General features: G+C 42.7%; 1 protein-coding gene and 1 long non-coding RNA gene across 2 annotated transcripts in view; one reads left to right on the top strand and one right to left on the bottom strand.

The window, feature by feature from the left end:
- Positions 1–1,322: 1,322 nt before the first annotated feature.
- LOC140001886 (uncharacterized) lies at positions 1,323–10,877 on the bottom strand. Its single transcript, XR_011807570.1, has 4 exons — positions 8,848–10,877; positions 5,248–5,468; positions 3,520–3,752; positions 1,323–2,792 (listed from the first exon to the last, which is right to left on the bottom strand). It is a non-coding gene; the product is annotated as an uncharacterized lncRNA (long non-coding RNA).
- A 166-nt stretch (positions 10,878–11,043) lies between these two features.
- YES1 (YES proto-oncogene 1, Src family tyrosine kinase) overlaps positions 11,044–16,820 on the top strand; it is a 50,817-nt gene continuing 45,040 nt past the window's right edge. The window contains exon 1 of the mRNA XM_027451980.3: positions 11,044–11,324. The gene's annotated coding sequence lies outside the window, so the exon portion shown is untranslated. The remainder of the gene's footprint in view (positions 11,325–16,820) is intronic.

Raw genomic sequence — 16,820 nt, forward strand, 5'->3', positions numbered from 1 at the left:
AAGCTTGCCATAGTGTGAGCCTCCCTCCAGAGACCTGAAACGATAGCCGCTCCTCCTGGGTGCTGGCCCTATTGCTGATCTGGGAGAAACACACAAAGCAGAGCATGGAGGACAAGGGCTAACAGCTTGGAGATATAAAAATGAGGCTCAGATACTTACCCTGTGCAAAGTACCATATTGCTGACTGGTATGCCATCTGGGGATGGCGAAGGGTCCTTGAAAGCATGGAGAAAAGCACAAGAGAAAAACAAATAGAGATAGATTTTTTCTAATAACATAATAGTTGCTGTGGAATTTTAGAAAGTCAAACAACTCTGTCAGGGGTAAGGTGATGGGAATATACAACCATGGCTCCTTAAATGCAGCTTTCAGACCAGCCTTTTGAAGGCTGCTACCCCACCCAGCCACGTGGATAGGTCGGACTCCACTGCTCCCTGAGAGACACTGGCAGCCAAAGAACAAGTCCAGGCATAAAAGTGCAGATCTGCTCACCTCATTAAATCCTGTGTAGGGCAGAGGATCAAATTGCTGTGCAACAGTTACCTTTTCAAAAATTATTATTAATTAACCATTTGCAGCAAATAAGAAAAAAACCTTCCAGGTTTGTAATTGGCACTAGGTTCTGGGTTAATTCTTTGCTCTGCAAAAGGCTAGCGCTGCTGTGCCCCATTAGAAGTGGCTGGTGCTAAAACGAAAACTCAATTCACCCAGTTACTTTGGCTATTAAAATTATACATTTTTTTTCACCATTCTTTCTTCAAAATTTACTTGTGAAAAGTTACATTTTCACAAATACTGTGTTACTATCTTGGCATCTTTTTCTCTTTTCTTTGTGACCACTTTTGCTTATGGAGAACATGATGAATTATTATTAAATATATATATATATATATCCTCCATTTTATCTCATGGAGAAGCTCCTTTTCTCCTTTTTTCACTAACTTGCTGGGGGGGGGGAGGAAGAGGGTTGTGTGCAAGAAAAAAAAAAAAAAAAAAAAAGAGAGAGAGGAAAAAAAGAGTTTGGGGATCTTTTGAAGAAAAATGAGTTTCCTGTACACATTTTTTTTCTTTATTATTTTTTTAAGTTAGGGAAATATTGAATAAACCTCTGTGAGCCACTGTACTACAGGTGAAGATGGACATGCCCATACACTTGCTTCACAAGTTGAAGGAGTTCTTGTTTCGCCTGCCACCACTCCTCCGAGACCAGCATATAAATGCATTCATGAATTTAAATGCAGTTGTTTTATATAAGGTGTTCACAGGAGTCTCCAAAGGGGAAAAAAAAAAAACAAAAAAACTCAAGATTTAGAATTGTTCAAAGTTGAACCTTTAATGTGCAGCCTAACCTGCATTCTTCACAAGCATATTTCCATCCAAGAACATACAATATTTCCATTAGTACATACAAGGAGACTGATGTCTGAACAAATGCCTGTTCATGAATTTATACATGTAGATAATAATGAACATGAACTAGTTTTCAGGTCCATGCTGGATACTTATAATGAATTATTGTCCTTAGACTTAGTTGTAAATGTACTGTTTATACGCATACAGCCATATGAACTCTGTTTTTCTTGAAGATTATATTGTGATAGGAATCCCCCCAAAAATCAAGAGCACAAAGGTTTCCCGGGGTGCCTTTGAAGGCTTTCTCCACAGAAGTTTGTCTTCAAAGGCTGCCAGAGCTCAGACATTCCTACGTTGCAGCGAAGTTTTTGAAGTTCTCCAGGAAGCTTTGTTTCTGTGTGGCCTCAGGACACTTCTGGTATTTGTTTTTATTTTTCTTGCTCAGAAAAAATAAACCGGGAGGTACCATGAAACCAAAATAATCCACGTATTAGGTACCACAAGAGGGTGCAGTTGCATTTTGTTAAATCTGGAGCCAACCGCAAATAACAAACGGATTGCAGCAGCAGCTGCCTAGCTGCCTACAGAAATGACTAACAAAAGCAATTATAGAAAAAGAAAAAAAAAAAAAAAAAAAAAAGACAAGAAAAATTGTATTGAAACACACTGAATACATTAATAAACAGCACTTTGTCAGGTGATGTTGGAAGAAAAAAAAAAATCTAATACATTTAAAGTAGCATTGAAACCATACAGGATCCATTTGCAATTTGTTTTCTCTGAGCTATTGAAGAGCCACAAGTGCTCCAAAGGGAAGCACTCAGCTATGAAATACACTCGTCCATTTTAATTTGACTCCACAGACATTCTCAGAATGATCATGAAGCAAAAAGAGCATTTTTCACTTTTACCAGCAAAAATCTGCAATGAGCCTGGGCTTCAATAGCTGGGTGTGATTAAGTCCAGAATTGTTAGGATTATTTTGCATGTCTGCCTAGTAAGGTGTCTTTATATTCCTATAGCTCCTACTATGAAAATACCCAACAGACTTGCCATGGGGACTAGCATCCCATTTTGAAAACCATACAAAGAACAAAAAAAGTATGATGCATGCCTGCGAGAACCAGATAAGCGATCATATAACATAGCTGACAAGTGATCCGCATGCCGATAAGCAGTCATCATTGTCAAATAGCAGGCAGATTCCTGATCTGGTTTGTTGCTCTGTTCTTCATGCCTGTCGTTCCCTTGAGCCTCTGCCACCCAAAGGTGTGGACTCCCCACCTCTCAGTGCCTTCTGATCTATATGGGACACTTTTGGTCTGGCCCAGGGGCTGGGTTCATGTGTGGGAAAAAGCTGAGAGGTGGTGATCTTCAGAGCTTCACTGGCTGATGTCTTTGTCACTTCTGCTCTCCAACTTGCTGAATTACCTGTTTACCTTCGGCAAAGCATGTGATTAACTTGGGTTATGGAAAATGACAGGCTTTGTTCTCTACCCACTATCATGATGATGAAGTCTGCCCTGATATAAAGGCAGCCAGGACAAAGTTTGCCATATTTAACGTGGAAACTGTCCTAAAATATATACATTGAGATGGCTGCCAATTCTAGAAAACCAGAGGCTCTCTTGTACTTCGCAGCCACCACCTGCCATCACGGACTCAATCTCACTTTTGCAGCACCAAGGCTATAGGATGGCCTGGCAGGTTATCCTCACTACCAGCATCCTAAATTTCAGTAAGAGAAACCCATCCCAAATCTTCTACTTTGCTGCCATCAGTAAATTTTTTGTGCATTTTTTTGAGAACTGAACCTAGCAGTATATTTCTGGATTACAAATAACAATGAATTTTGCCGTATGTTTCTATAGCTACAAGTATGTTTCCAAAGCTAAAAGCTGAAGCTTTTGCTTTGTAGACTGTTTTTGTTTTGTGTTTTTTTTTTTTTTCAAAAGTGCCCAGTCCCAGCAAAACAGTTGTGAAATCTCGTGTGGCATTTTTTACCTCAAAGGCCTAAGCTTTCCACAGAAGTTCTTTTACGTTTTTAAACAAACACAGCTTTTGAGGGCCTCTGTGAAACATCGTATTTTCAATGTGTTGAAACATAGCAAGTCACGCCACATGGATTTCATCATGTTACATTCACTGTCTATGAAATATACTTACCTTTATGCTTCGTGTAAAATATGGAGATAATATAAAATTCTTATTGCCAGGTTGGAGCAGTCCTAGTGTTCTCTAGGGAGGGCGTTTTCAAATGTGCTTGGTTTTGGCTTGATGTCTTCCCTTATTGCCGCCCCAGAATTTTCTGTTCATGATTTTTAACAGAGAAGTGGTTTCTGCAATATTCTGTTTTTCCACAGGAAAAAAGCTGGTTATGCCAAAACAATGTAGTGTCCCTTTGGGAGAATAAAAGAGAATCCAACATGTTTTGAACTGTCCAAGTGAATCTAAATGTTTTGCTTCAGGATGGCTTGTCATTACTCATCAGGAGTTTGTCATGGTTAGGTCCCTCATTTCTCCCTGTCATCTGGGGTCCCTGAATGGATTACATTTTCCATAAAGAACAATAGAGACCCTTCTAGCTGTGGTATGGTGATCCATTAAAGATGCCCTAAGCCCACATTTCAAAACCCAAATATTTTGGAACTTTCCATGTTTTATTTTTCTTCCCAATTAGAGAACAAAAGCAAAAATATGGGACAGTGTAGGACAGACAGTCTGATTTTCAGTAGGCTATGTTTTGAAAGAACTAGGAAGAGGATAAGTAAATTCCTGTGCTTTGGAAAATCCTACTTTAACCAAAAGTGAAAGGGAAAAACAAGCAAAAGGCAGCAGCATGTGAGCCACATTAATGTAATCTTTAATGCCACATATTTTTCTTGAGTATTTAGTATTTCTCTTTGTCTTTGTATTATTAATTAACATTGTTCCATTATTGTGAGGAGAATGATAAATGTTTCTTTGTATCCCATAATTTACAATTTATCGTACGATCAATCAATTACGTGATGTTATTTGGCTGCCACAAGCTGTTTAAGGAAATGTAGGGACCATAAGCAGATAGTGAAGTAAGATATTATTTAAAAAAAAAAAAAGATTTTGATATTCTCTCTGCAGTTTTACAATTCTCCAAAACAACAGAATATATTACTTATATATTTAAAGGAAAAAAATACCTACTAGATCCCTTTTAATATATATATATGTATTATATAAATATATATATTATATATATATATTAAAAAAAAAAGACTCAAAATATGGAGAAATGCATGTTGATAAAAGTTCTACTTTCTAAAAAAAATAAAAAATAAATCTTAACATTGTCGTTTTTATGCTTTCAGTCCTGAGTTCATGGCATGTGCAGAGATTTCTACAGGGTTTCTGTAGCAGCTTCCCCACCACCACCCCTTTTTGAACAATACAAACCTAAAAAGTTCTGAAAACCTGAGACATATCACCAACTTAAATGCTCATGTAAAGGGGCTCAGGCTGGATTCCCCGCTTGTGAGTCAGCTTCTAGAGAAATGTGCTGATAAAAGAGCAGGACAGCAGCCTGAAGCACGAAAAGAGAGGAACTCGGAAAGAGAGTCTTCCTTATTTATTCTTCCCTGTATTTTTTTGTTCTTTTTAAGCAAGGGGTGGATAAGGGAAGGGCCGCTACCACTTTCCCACAGTAATTGTTGCACGGTGGGAGGTCCATCCCAGTGCTACGTTCCTACCTAATTGCAAAGAAATGCTGGCTTAGCCTTTGAAGCCTCGGAGCGGAGCATCTCCAGTCTGCTTGGCAAGTAAGGCTTGTGGGAGGATATGCAGATAGTCTGGGGAGAGCTCAGCTTAGATGAACTAAGCCCCTACATGTGAAGTGAGACTGTGCAGAGGCTTACTCACCACCAGGTCAAACGTGGGTGTATTATTAAGAGATACCGCAAAAGTCATATCCCTGACATCAGCATGGGAGATTTGCTAAATTTCAAATGACTGTTCCCAGTTTGGAGGTCGAAGTACTTCTTCTCTGCAGATCAGCTGGAAAAGTTACTTTCTTCTAACATGAGAAAACAGCACGTTTTCACAGTGCAGGTGTCCCCGCAGCGAGGCAGACTGGAAAGGAGCTGGAAAAGAGCCACACAGGGCCAAGTAACAGTTAAATATTAGGGAACCAGAGCCACTGGTTCTTCCCTCCTCCCCACCACCACCGCAGTCTCCTCATCCATCAGCGTAACCGCATTGGGGTTTTCTAAATTCTGAATTTTAGCAGAATTCAGACTGCGGCTGCAGCTGAGGAGGATTAAGGAGTCACTGGTCTCCTCCTTATGTGGTTACCTCTTACCTCATAGCAGTGAGCACAACCGTATATATCTCACTCCCTAGAGAAGTTGTATCAACCGAATCTCAATTTTTTTACAAAACTGCGAAGAGACTTAAACTGACTGTGATCGTGTTGACAGAACTGCAAAAATACCAGGAAAAAAACGATAGCTGTAGTTGTACTGGCAGACCTGAGGGGACTGAAGCCTTCAGTTGAAGGAATAGTGATGAGAAAACAGAAGATGGGGGAGAAAAAATAACAGAGATACGGGGTATGCCAAGAAAAGAAAATCATATCTGACAGCTGTGCAACTTTCTGAGATCTCTGAATGGTGCAAACCATTCATGTTCACCTGTAATGGTGAACACCATGACAGCGAACATCCCCATCCTGATCAAAGCTCCGCTCCAAGGATTTGTCTGGCATCCCAGACTGAGGCATGATTTTGCTCCTGGAGCTATTCCTAAAGTAATAAACTTCATCACATTCATCTCCAAGTGAAGAGGGAAGGCTTTCTGGTGCCCAGGGACATCAAGCAGACAATTATCCTCAAAATACCAGGGCAAGAATAAACAACCAGGCATGGAAAACTCAGATCTGTTAAGGATTATTGCAAACAAAGGGCACCGACACAGGCCTCCAGAGTTTGTCCATCTTCAGCCAGGGTGGGAGCAGAGAGGAAAGGACCACCCTGAGACTCAAACAAGGCTGAGCACAGAAACTACCAACAAGCCTTGAGGTGGATGCGAAGACAGGGGAGTACAGCAGGGATGTGAAGAATGGGGTGGGCAGAGGAGAGGCTAATTAGGGAAAGACTTGTCCCACAGGGCCATACGTATGTAATCGCTATGTCTTTGTAAGAAGAAAGTTGAATTTTACTTCACTTTGCTTAGTTTTATGAAGTCGTGTATAAAATCTCTGTATCAGCACGTGCATCCAGCAGCTAAAACTCAGGGTGCCCTGAGAAAGAGCTGAATTTGGTGCAGAATCCCCTAACGACTCTCTCTAAATGCTGCATTAACATGGATTTTGCAGCTAATAATATTAATCAGTGTGTTTCTTCCACAGTACCATCTTAGGCAGTCAGCACAATGTGCAAGAATAACTTAATAAGTAAAACCTATACGTATACGTGCAAGTCTCCCAAAGTCAGCAGAAACTGCTCCTTTACGCTGGCTGCCAAATGAGGTCAGAAGTCTGTTAAAGGCTCTGAATGGCTCTAGCATTGATGTTAAAACCAAATCTAGTTCAGGTCAGTTTTAACACGTGTATCTCTTTTTCTCTTACTTTCTGAACAAGAGTGCATGACCCGCTCTGTGAGGAAGGGTATAAATTCCAAGTCTCTCAGAAGAACACAGTGGCTCAAAAAATGCGTTACATTTTTCTGCACGTGTATGATTTCACAGGTTTCAGATTTTTCAAACGTGAAATTCAAATGAAAGCACTTATCTGTACCTATTTGTACCTGAATCCGTGCAGCTTCCACATTAAATCATGCAAGAACCAAAGATACAGGATTTGTAGCTGCTACCAACACAGGGCTGGGTGTTAAGTGTTCATCACACTGCCCTTGAAATAAAGGCAGTAGCTATTTTAAGTAACCATAAGCAATACTTATGTGCAACTCAAAGGAGATCGGATATAAAGAGATAAAGATTAGAGTACAGCAATACGGCTTTCATTATACAATGTAATCCAGCGTGTCTGATATAACTGGATGTGACACCAATGTAAATAGCAACAGGTTTGGAAGTGCAGTGTTTTCCAAGATAGAGTATAACGTGTTCTCAGGATAGTTACTTCTGAGACATCAAAAATAATGTTTGATTCAATCTTTAAAAAAGAAAAAGGGAAAAACAAAACAAAAAAACACACTAACCTCCACACACTTGCTAAAAGTATAATATGTGAAAGTAGTTGGTCATGTTTCAGAAGATCAAATGGAAATGTTATCTGAGTGAGAACAGAATACTTAATTTTGGAAGTAGAGGTGAGTAGTAAACACAAAGACCCCGGCTATTTGGAGATGCAGAATCATTTTATGGCAAAGTGGGATATTTGTGGAGAAAACATTTTGAAGATCAACATAAAGTTTAAATAGCATGCTTGCTTCAGAATAAGAAACAATGACAGATCCACCACTTGGTACTTAACACCCTTTCCTTACTGAACTCCTAGATGCATATGCAATTTGCATTATATCCAAGGAAGATGTTTGATTTTTAAAAATCAATGATCTTATTAATAACTTCACTTTAAGAAATTAAGGTGACAAAACAAAAACTATGGACTTAACAATTAGAATAATCAGATTCAAAAAAAAATCTATGCTTTGCTGGACTCCCAATTCCTAAAACTATTTACATAAGTACACGTGATTAATACTAATTAATTTTAAGAAGAACTGCTTTTTGTAATTTGATTACATCATGCAGTAGGCGATGGGAACTTGCCAAGGAATTTTAGGAGGTGTTGCCATTCCATTACTTTTCATGCTTTTAAAGGTAAGATGAGGCCTTAACTACCATTTATTTCTCAAAATGAAAGGATGGATTTAGGTCCAGGTTTCTCTTAAAAGTTATTTGCAGGAAGCCACGAACCTCTACAGTATCTTACTTTTTATTCCTATTTATTGGGAAACAATCCCACCAATTTTGTTCAAAAATGTCTCAACGTTTCCAAGTTACTCTATACCCATACTGTGTACTATATATTAACCTTCAGCATGTATTGTTAAAGCTCTTCAGAAAATCAGTCTGTCCATCTCCTTCAAAGTCTCAGGATACAAGTCCTGTATTCCTCAGTCACAAATCAGTGAACCCATATAGGTACCTGACATAGTCCAGTCCACCTTCCTTTGTATCCTTTCTCTGCTCCTCCTTCTTTCTGCTCTTATACCTCTTATGTCCCTAAAAATACTTGATCTGGCATAATCAATTCTTGATCCTATCAATCAGCAGGTAATTTGAACCAAAACACATTTAGAATTGTATACGATTGCCTTCTTTAGAAATATTTAAGAATTTTCATGTAGCCTATAATTAGGAATTTACCTGAATCTTTGTTATTATGTTAATGCTAACCTCAACAACAGCAATTCTCTTAAAATACTAAAAATACAACACATGTTGCTGCATTAACAAATGCTGAGCCTGTCTGAGGGGCTGGTCAGGAAATCATACCCTGCACATGGCAGCAGTTCACCTCTGCAGTGGCAGCATCTCACGCAGCATCCCAGCTGTGCTACAGCTCCTCCTTCCCCTTCCTGTAAATGGTCAAAAATATAAATTTAAACCAAAAGGGAGGAGAAATTTGTAAAAGCAGGCGCTGGTCTTAGCTGACTCTCAGCTGAGACCTTTGCCAGCTACAGTTGATGCCTCCTGAGTGCACAGCTAGGGGTTTAAGCCCAACCTTTACGGCTTATGGCACTTACAGCACTGCAACAGATTTTAGAGCCCACTCAATAGCAGCAGAGCAGTAAGAGAAGAGAGCTTTACCTAGGTAAAATGTGGCGACAGGCTGCAGGCTGACTCACAGGCAGAAGGTGGCAATGATGCCCCGAGTCCCTTCTAGAGCAGAGTTAAACAGAGTGAGCCACCAGCCGCTTGATGGGTTTAAGTCACCTGTTCAACATGGCCTCATAAAAACGAGGAGCGGTCAGACAGCCAGTAACAAGTGCAAGACAATTTAGGAAGTGGCCAGTTTTTCTGCTGCACTGAAAGTATGTCTAGCCTCCGCGACTCCAGACTCAAACCCTAATCTATTCTTTCACATCCACGTGGTGTGGGGCTGAGCTTGTTGCCAGTTGCAAGACCGGTCATCTCCTCTTCTCCCAAACTGCTGTGCTATTTTAATCACACCAGGCTTGAAATTAAGCATGCAGGTCTCTTCAGGACTGAGAGAAGTCAACTGCCCATGCAGCCCTAGTACTGGTTGTGGTGGCACATCTGGGCAGCCAACAGCATAAATGCAGTGATAGAGGCCACAGTCAACTGCTGCCTTTCAGAAACCCACCAACACACTCTATATAGGTCCTTGGGAGAGAAAGCAAACAGAGAGGTACTGAGAATCCGAGGTATCCTGTCACTGTCACATGGGCACAGCCAGGTGCCAAGAGAAATCCCATTCATCTTCTGGAGGCCTGAAAACTAGACACCAAATTGCTTCCAACTATAAAGCTTTGTAGTCCCAGGGCAACAGCTTCAGCCCAAAGCTGCTCCATGTCTTAGAGAAAATGAGTAACTTTGAAGCATAATGATGACGACATCCTCGGGGCTCAGTCATTTTCTCAGATATGCAAGTTCTATCTCCATGATGGAAAATTAACCACGCAGCAGTGCTTGCCTGTGTAACAGGCTAACGTGGCTGATGCTGGAGGTCAGACTGTGTTCCCAAAAGTGCTGGGAAGCAGCGACAGACGCAGGCCTCTGCCACTCTGCTCCGTTAAGTAATTCGCTGCCCAGCTCGATTCGTAAAACCCGCTGTTGATTTCTAAATTAAAAATCAATTCTTCATAATGTGATTTAGGCTCCTGACAGGGCAGGAAAATGATAAGCTCCACCACGCTAACAGGATTGCATGAATGTGATTTATGGTAAGGAGCCTCAAAATCTGAAATGCTTTTTTTTTTTTTTAATTTTGTTAGCTGCCTGCTTAGTGTATTTATGGTCCTGTAAAAGCAAATACATGTATTGTCTTAAATTAAAAACTACAAGTGGCTTTACTTTGCATCCCTGCCTACAGATCTCGTGTTTTGCTTGCTTTTAATGATTGAAACTACACTATTAGATTACCATTACGGATCAATACAATTACCATTTTACATTCAGCCTGGGAACCAAATAAAGGCATGATAGACACCAACGCTATTACCGCACCAAGTTTTGCTATTAGCAGGCTGAAAGCAATACAAGATAATTCAGAGTGATAACCACCAATCTGCCCGCGTAAACTTCAATAACTTTGTCTCCTTAGGGTGGTTTGTTGTTGTTTTTTTTTGGTTTTTCCCCACTTCTTCCTGCAGTAACTGGATGCGTCGCAGCGACCTTTCTCCTTTCGCCCCACCTTGACGCAAACCCAACCTTTTTCAGGTCTTCAACCTGAAGGGACTGAGGCTGGTGGGACACCCCTGACTCCAACCATCAGGGAGAGGACAGGGGGAAGAGCCAAAACCCAGACGCGAGGGCGCTGCCCGCCGGCCTTTCGGCAGCCCCCCCGCGCCACCATGTTGGCTGCCTCAGCGGGGGCCGCGCCGCCGCCGCCATCCCGCGGCGTGGGGGCCGCCGGGCTCCTCCCCGCGGCCTCGGAGCCGGGCGGGGAGCCTCGCCCGGGGGCAGGCAGCGAAGGGCGAGCCGAGGCGAGGCCGGCAGAGGCGAGGCGAGGCGAGGCGAGGCGAGGCGGAGAAGCCCGGCCGTAGGGGCGGGGAGTCTCCTCCTCCTCCTCCCGCCGCCGCCAGGCTCCAGCTCTCCGCACGCTGCCGGAGCGCCCGGCTCCCTCCTCCTCCTCCTCCTCTCCTCCTCCTCCTTTTCCCTCCTCCCTTCCCCTCCTCCCCCCCTTCCCTCCCCGGGTCGCCGCCAGGCTCCGGGAGGAGCGGGGGGGGCCCCGCTTCCTTCCCTTCTCCCCCCCTGCGGCTCCCACCGGCGCCGCCGAGGACAGGCAGGTGAGGACCCGGCCGCGCTGGGGGAGAGGCGGCCGCGATGGCGGCGGCGCCGGGCAGCGGAGGAGGCGCTAGGCCCCGGCCGCCCTCCTCCCGGCCGCGACCCCTTCCTCCGCCCGAAGTTTCTCGGCAACTTTCCTGCCGGGGCAGCGAGCGGGGAGGCGGAGGGGCTGGAGGGGGGGACGATGAGGCACGGCCCGGGGCCGGCTGCGGCTCTCCACGGGGACCCCCCCCCCTCCAGGGGAGGGCTCGGAGCGGGGCGGCGGTGGCTGGGGGGTGGGGGGTGAGATCCAGGAAATTGGTTTCTGAAGGGGCCGTGCGTGCCTCGGCTTGTTTTATTTTATATATATAAATATAAATACATATATTATTTTCGCTCCGTGTTCTGGTTTGCGTCCCTCCACCTAGCAGGAACACGACCGCCTGAGATTTCTGACTCACTGGTTTGAATATTCAGTCACAACACTTCATCAAACCTCCTCATGTTCCTTCCATTTTATTTATTTATTTATATATATATATATATTTAAAGCATTAAAACCCCATCCCTTGTGGAGACCGCGTGCAACTTTCCTTGCTGCAGCCCCCCCGGCGAGTGGAGTTGGGTGCGCGTCCCTCCGGGCGCTGCCTCACGCCCTGGGTGCACACATGCAGGGGTTCACTGCTTCAGGATGGCCCCTTCCAGGGGTCGGATACGTACGGACACACAAGCCAGTTTGTGTCAGAGAAAGTAGGATATGAAGGCGTGCAAACCTCCTGATTGCTAAGGAGGTTCGTTCAGGCCTACCTGCTGAATTTGAGCCCGGGCAGAGGCTGGCTGGTAATTAGAAAATAGCTGTATGAATTCGTTTCAGCTGGCAGGCTGAGCCAAAGCCAGCTTAAAACCTAGAGCGTGTTGCCAAGGAAAGTGTATTGTCTTTTTCTTAACAATCCGTCGGCAGTTGAATGAAATTTCAGAGAAATTTTGCAAGCAAAATTGACCTTTAGTTGAGGAAGCGAGATACAAAAGTTTGCTTGTCTCTTTTCTTTTTCGTTTTTGGAAGCCAAGACTGTAAAGAAGGCTTTCTAATAAAACCATGTTGTCAGTTACATTTGTAACACTGTACTTCATACACTGCAACAACTGCATGTTTCTGCAGGCTTGGTAAGTTTCAGGGTTGTTCCTTTCCAGCCAAAAAAAAAAAAAACAAAACACATAACTCGTATGTGTATTTCCTATGCAACATTGTAAATTCAGCTGTAGAGGGTTCCTACTGAACGCTGAGCCCCTGGGAGTGTTTTATACAGCCAGGGTGCAAGGGTTAATTTCAGGATGAGGTAGCATTTGTGACATGGACAGGAGAGCAGCACTGTCACTCAAACGGATTGTGTTGAATTTCACAGGAAAGAAAACAACACAATACAAAAGTATATAAAACTGTGTCGATAGTTGGTAACAGTGATTGCCAATAATTGTTTTATTCCACCGGCTTTGTTAGCTTTATTTCCTCAAGAAGTGCAACTCAAGTGCAACTGCAACATCTGTGTGCCTGTCAGTCCCTCTAACAAATCTTCCAGCTGTTAGCCAATTTCAAACAAATTTGGCAGCAGAGGTCTCCCAGGTGGACAATTTGTACGAAATTTGCGAAAGTAAGGAAGCCAGGTAGAAAAGAGCTCTTAAGCTGCACACCGGAGAGTTCACGTGAGCACTTCATTCGAGCTGGAAGTCGATGCAGGAAATTAGGCTTCATCGGTTCTGCTGTTCGCAGAGCTGCCCGTGTAGTTTTTAATAACTTCCTAATTTTGAAGCCCTAATATTCCTCTTTGAAATCTGGAGAACTTCATTCGGAGTGAGGGTGAGGCCATGGTAGCTGTAATCTGTATTTCATATTATAAAGAGGGATTTATTTTATTCTATTTTTTTAATATTTATGACCTCGTAGTTCTCTGGCTATGAAATAAGTGAATGGCACTAAAACTATATTGGAATTGCCAACTTATTTGAAATAGCTAGAGGAGTGTCACACTTAATAAATCTGTGGTGTGGTGCACAGTGAGTACCAGAATTATTTCTTGAAAAACTGTGGTTTATAATTTAGTGATTATTTTTTTTTTTTAATCAATACTCTTCTGCACCAGAGGAATATTCTTCGTTTTGCGACCTGTGTACTTCCTGCAATTCCAGAAGATAAGTCAGGACTGTGTTCGTGCTGATAAAAGATTGTCATCATGTGACGGGGATGTGAACGCCCGCGTCGTGGCTCATGTCAGTTCATGTGGCCAAAGTTTACTTTATGAACGCGCGCGAGCTGCACAGTTTTACTTTCCTGTATGCTCTGTATGTGGGCAACAGCAGTGCGTTTTCAGTAGCTAATTCCTCGTGTTCAGACCGATAGTTAAGAGAAATACATTCTTTCATCTTTATTTCCCATTTGGATCAAACTGTTTTGCCTTGTACTTTGATCACAGTTTGAGTACGCTAACTTGATGTTAATTTAGAAATTGGTGTCTGTATTAACATGCAGACTACCACAAGAGCTCTTGCTTATTCGGCTGTGTCATATTGGGCAGCTGTTTTCAGGTAGGACACCTTCCATGCCTGTACAGGCTGTGGTTTTTGGGAAGCCCTTCTGAAAGGTTTCGGCTTCTAGTACTGGAAATCCTCTGAAAGTTGACAGAACAGGTCCAATATTGAGGGAGAAATGTAGTTCCTAAAACTAATCCTAAAAGTAGGGGCTAATTTTTAGGCTCCCAGAGGAACCACCTTTGACTACGAGAAGACAGCTCATTCTCTGCCTTTATTTCATTTCTCTCCTTGAGAATGCCAGGAGGGTGCCGCTTTATGGTGCTGGATTTTATGATGTAGCAACCACTATTTCTTCTTAATGATTTTTATTTTGAATACAAACTGCCTTACAGTTGCCATATGGTAACTTCTTTCGATCGCTGCAGTCCTGGGCTGCATTCAAACCAGTGACTTGGAGCTGTGGGGTTCCAGAGCGTGTTAGCAGTTGCCAGGTTTTGAAGGCAAACCTGAACAAATTCCCATCCGTATGCTGAAGAGGAAAAGTAGTATTGCGAAGATGCTGTCAGCTAACTGCAGGACAAGTTTAATTTTAGTCTTTTAGAGGTCGTTCTTACTGCCAGTTCCACCTATGGGAATAGGATTTATTCTTCATGGTGCCAGTGCATCAAAGCAGCACCGAGGCAAGTTGGTGAAGCGAGTGGGACTGCACCCCTAGGTAACGTTAACACACACGGCTGGTTGAGGGATCCGAGATCGAGATGATAGTAACGTTAGTGACAGAAGTAAGGAGAAGTTATTGGTTGTGCATGAGTTTTATTCTCTTCAGATTTAAATAGATATTCTTTAAAAACGTGACTGGCAATGGGATTAAAGCCACCAAGCGCCCCTTTCTGTTGTCCCTTCAGGTAGGTGCCTGCGTGGAGTGCTGGTTCTCTCACTGGGTCTCATGCTCTGTCCCAAAAATTAATAAGTGAAAGCTGAGCTCTGCTGCAAAAAGTCCCTGGGCCAAGGGTCTCCTCTGGGGACTGCCTGCTGTAGATTTTTCTCTGACCCCACAGCTGAGCGGGATGCTGCAGAAGGGATCGTCAGCAAGCACATCTTCAGCCATGCTGGCTGTTATCGCTGGGATTGGGGCTTGGTTTCGATTTTTCATAACAGTTCTCTTACTTAATGTTACAGGATATGGTGGGGGAGTGCCAAGGAGGTAATGACCACCAAAACCTCAGGCAGGCATTATCTGGTTTTCAACTTCTTGAGTACTCTGAGAGGCCGCATGTGGAGTTAGATGGCCTTTTTTTTGGCTGGGCTAGCTCTGTTTTATCTTTGTATTTTTGGAAGGCAAATGTTATTGTAATGGCATTATATAAGATAGATGTAATCAATACAGATACTTACATCTTTGTGTGTTTATGGAAGTCGTGCATTCTGATGGTGCTACTGATCTTCAAATAGCTTGTCTTCCAAATCAGTACTTCAGGAGGAAGCAAAACTTCTGTGGTTTAAGATAAATGTTTCTGTGGTTTTCTTCACACCAGAAGTTTAGAGACATCTGAGAGAAAAATAAATGATTCTTCAGAAGCTTAGAGCCACCCTTTCTGTTCGGATTTTAGGCTGAGGCTTACAGAAGTGAGTCACTTCATTTACTTACATTGCTGGTGAGCTGAGTAAACATGGTCACAAGAGTTAATCTTTGTAGATTGGGGTCCCTAACTTCTTTCTGGGGAAACTTTGATGCATTTGGTGGTGTTAATCTGGTATTTCAAGTTAGTCTTCGTACAGGGGGGCTTTGGTTCACTGGGGTTAACTTCCCTTCCTTTGCACATGCCCGAAGCACCTTCTGACCTTATAAAAATGAGACAGCAGAAGTGTTTTATCCGCAGTGTGTGGTATCAGGTATGCTTACCAGTATCGATGGCCCCGTAGCAAAAGAATGGTAGGAGCAGAAGACAGCATTCATGTTTGTCTACGGTTCAGGAAGACCTTCTAATGTTTCTACTCCGCGCTTGAAATATTCAGCTTCAGGAAGAAAAATGCAGTTATCTGAGCTAAAGGTTCTGAGATTTTCAACCATACTTAATGCCCTCACGACTGTAATAAAAGACAGTGCTTAAGTGAGGTGTTTAAGGAGTAATTAGAGGGTACCCGGAATCCCTTGTGTATTGCAGTTGTGTAGCATGGTAACTGCCTTTGGCAGTCAGCCAGGAGAAGACGACATAAAACAAATTAATGCTGAACGATCCCACGTTAATAAGTTGTTTTTAAGTGTGGTTAGGCAACAAAATTAATATTTATGCTTAAAATTTGATGAAGGAAAGAATAGGTCTGAGCTGTGTAACGCTTTCTTGCTTTTCAAGAACATTTCATTGGAAACTAAAATCACAACATACACTTGTAATGGATTAAAAACAAAACAAAACAAAAAAACTTCCAAGTGCTTATGTATATACCTTGCGCTACTCTTCTACACTCTTTGTGCTTCTGGTTGTCTCACCAGCCTGGCTTGTTCAACACGAATACTCCGTTTTGCCAGTGATAGTACCACAAAGTCCAGAAACTGTCCTTGGCACGGGCTTTCTTGGTTCTTATGCTCCTGAACACCCAGCACAGCTCGCTGTCTCAGGCAGTGGGTGCTGGTGGTGGGCTTTGATCCAGTCTGGGGAGAGATTTGGGTTAGATGGACTTCTGCTGAGATGTTCTTTCAGTGGATTTAACTGAAGAGTGTGTGTGCATCAGAGAGGAGACACAGCTAAGGTTTTGGTCAAAGCATGCTCCATTGGAAAACGAATACAGAATTAATGTATAGGCAATGTTCTAGTTTCCATAATTTGCATTTACCTGTTAATGCTTTTTCCTACAGATTGGCAGAAAAACGTTAGTTTCAAGGAGCTATTACGTGGTCGAGGAAGGAAATCCAAACATAATAACAAAAGTTCTATACAGTAAACTTCTTAAAATCAGCAAGTTTAGTAGTACATTTTCCTTTTTTAAAACAT

This window comes from Anas platyrhynchos, chromosome 2 (assembly GCF_047663525.1).
Source record: "Anas platyrhynchos isolate ZD024472 breed Pekin duck chromosome 2, IASCAAS_PekinDuck_T2T, whole genome shotgun sequence".
NCBI lineage: Eukaryota > Metazoa > Chordata > Aves > Anseriformes > Anatidae > Anas > Anas platyrhynchos.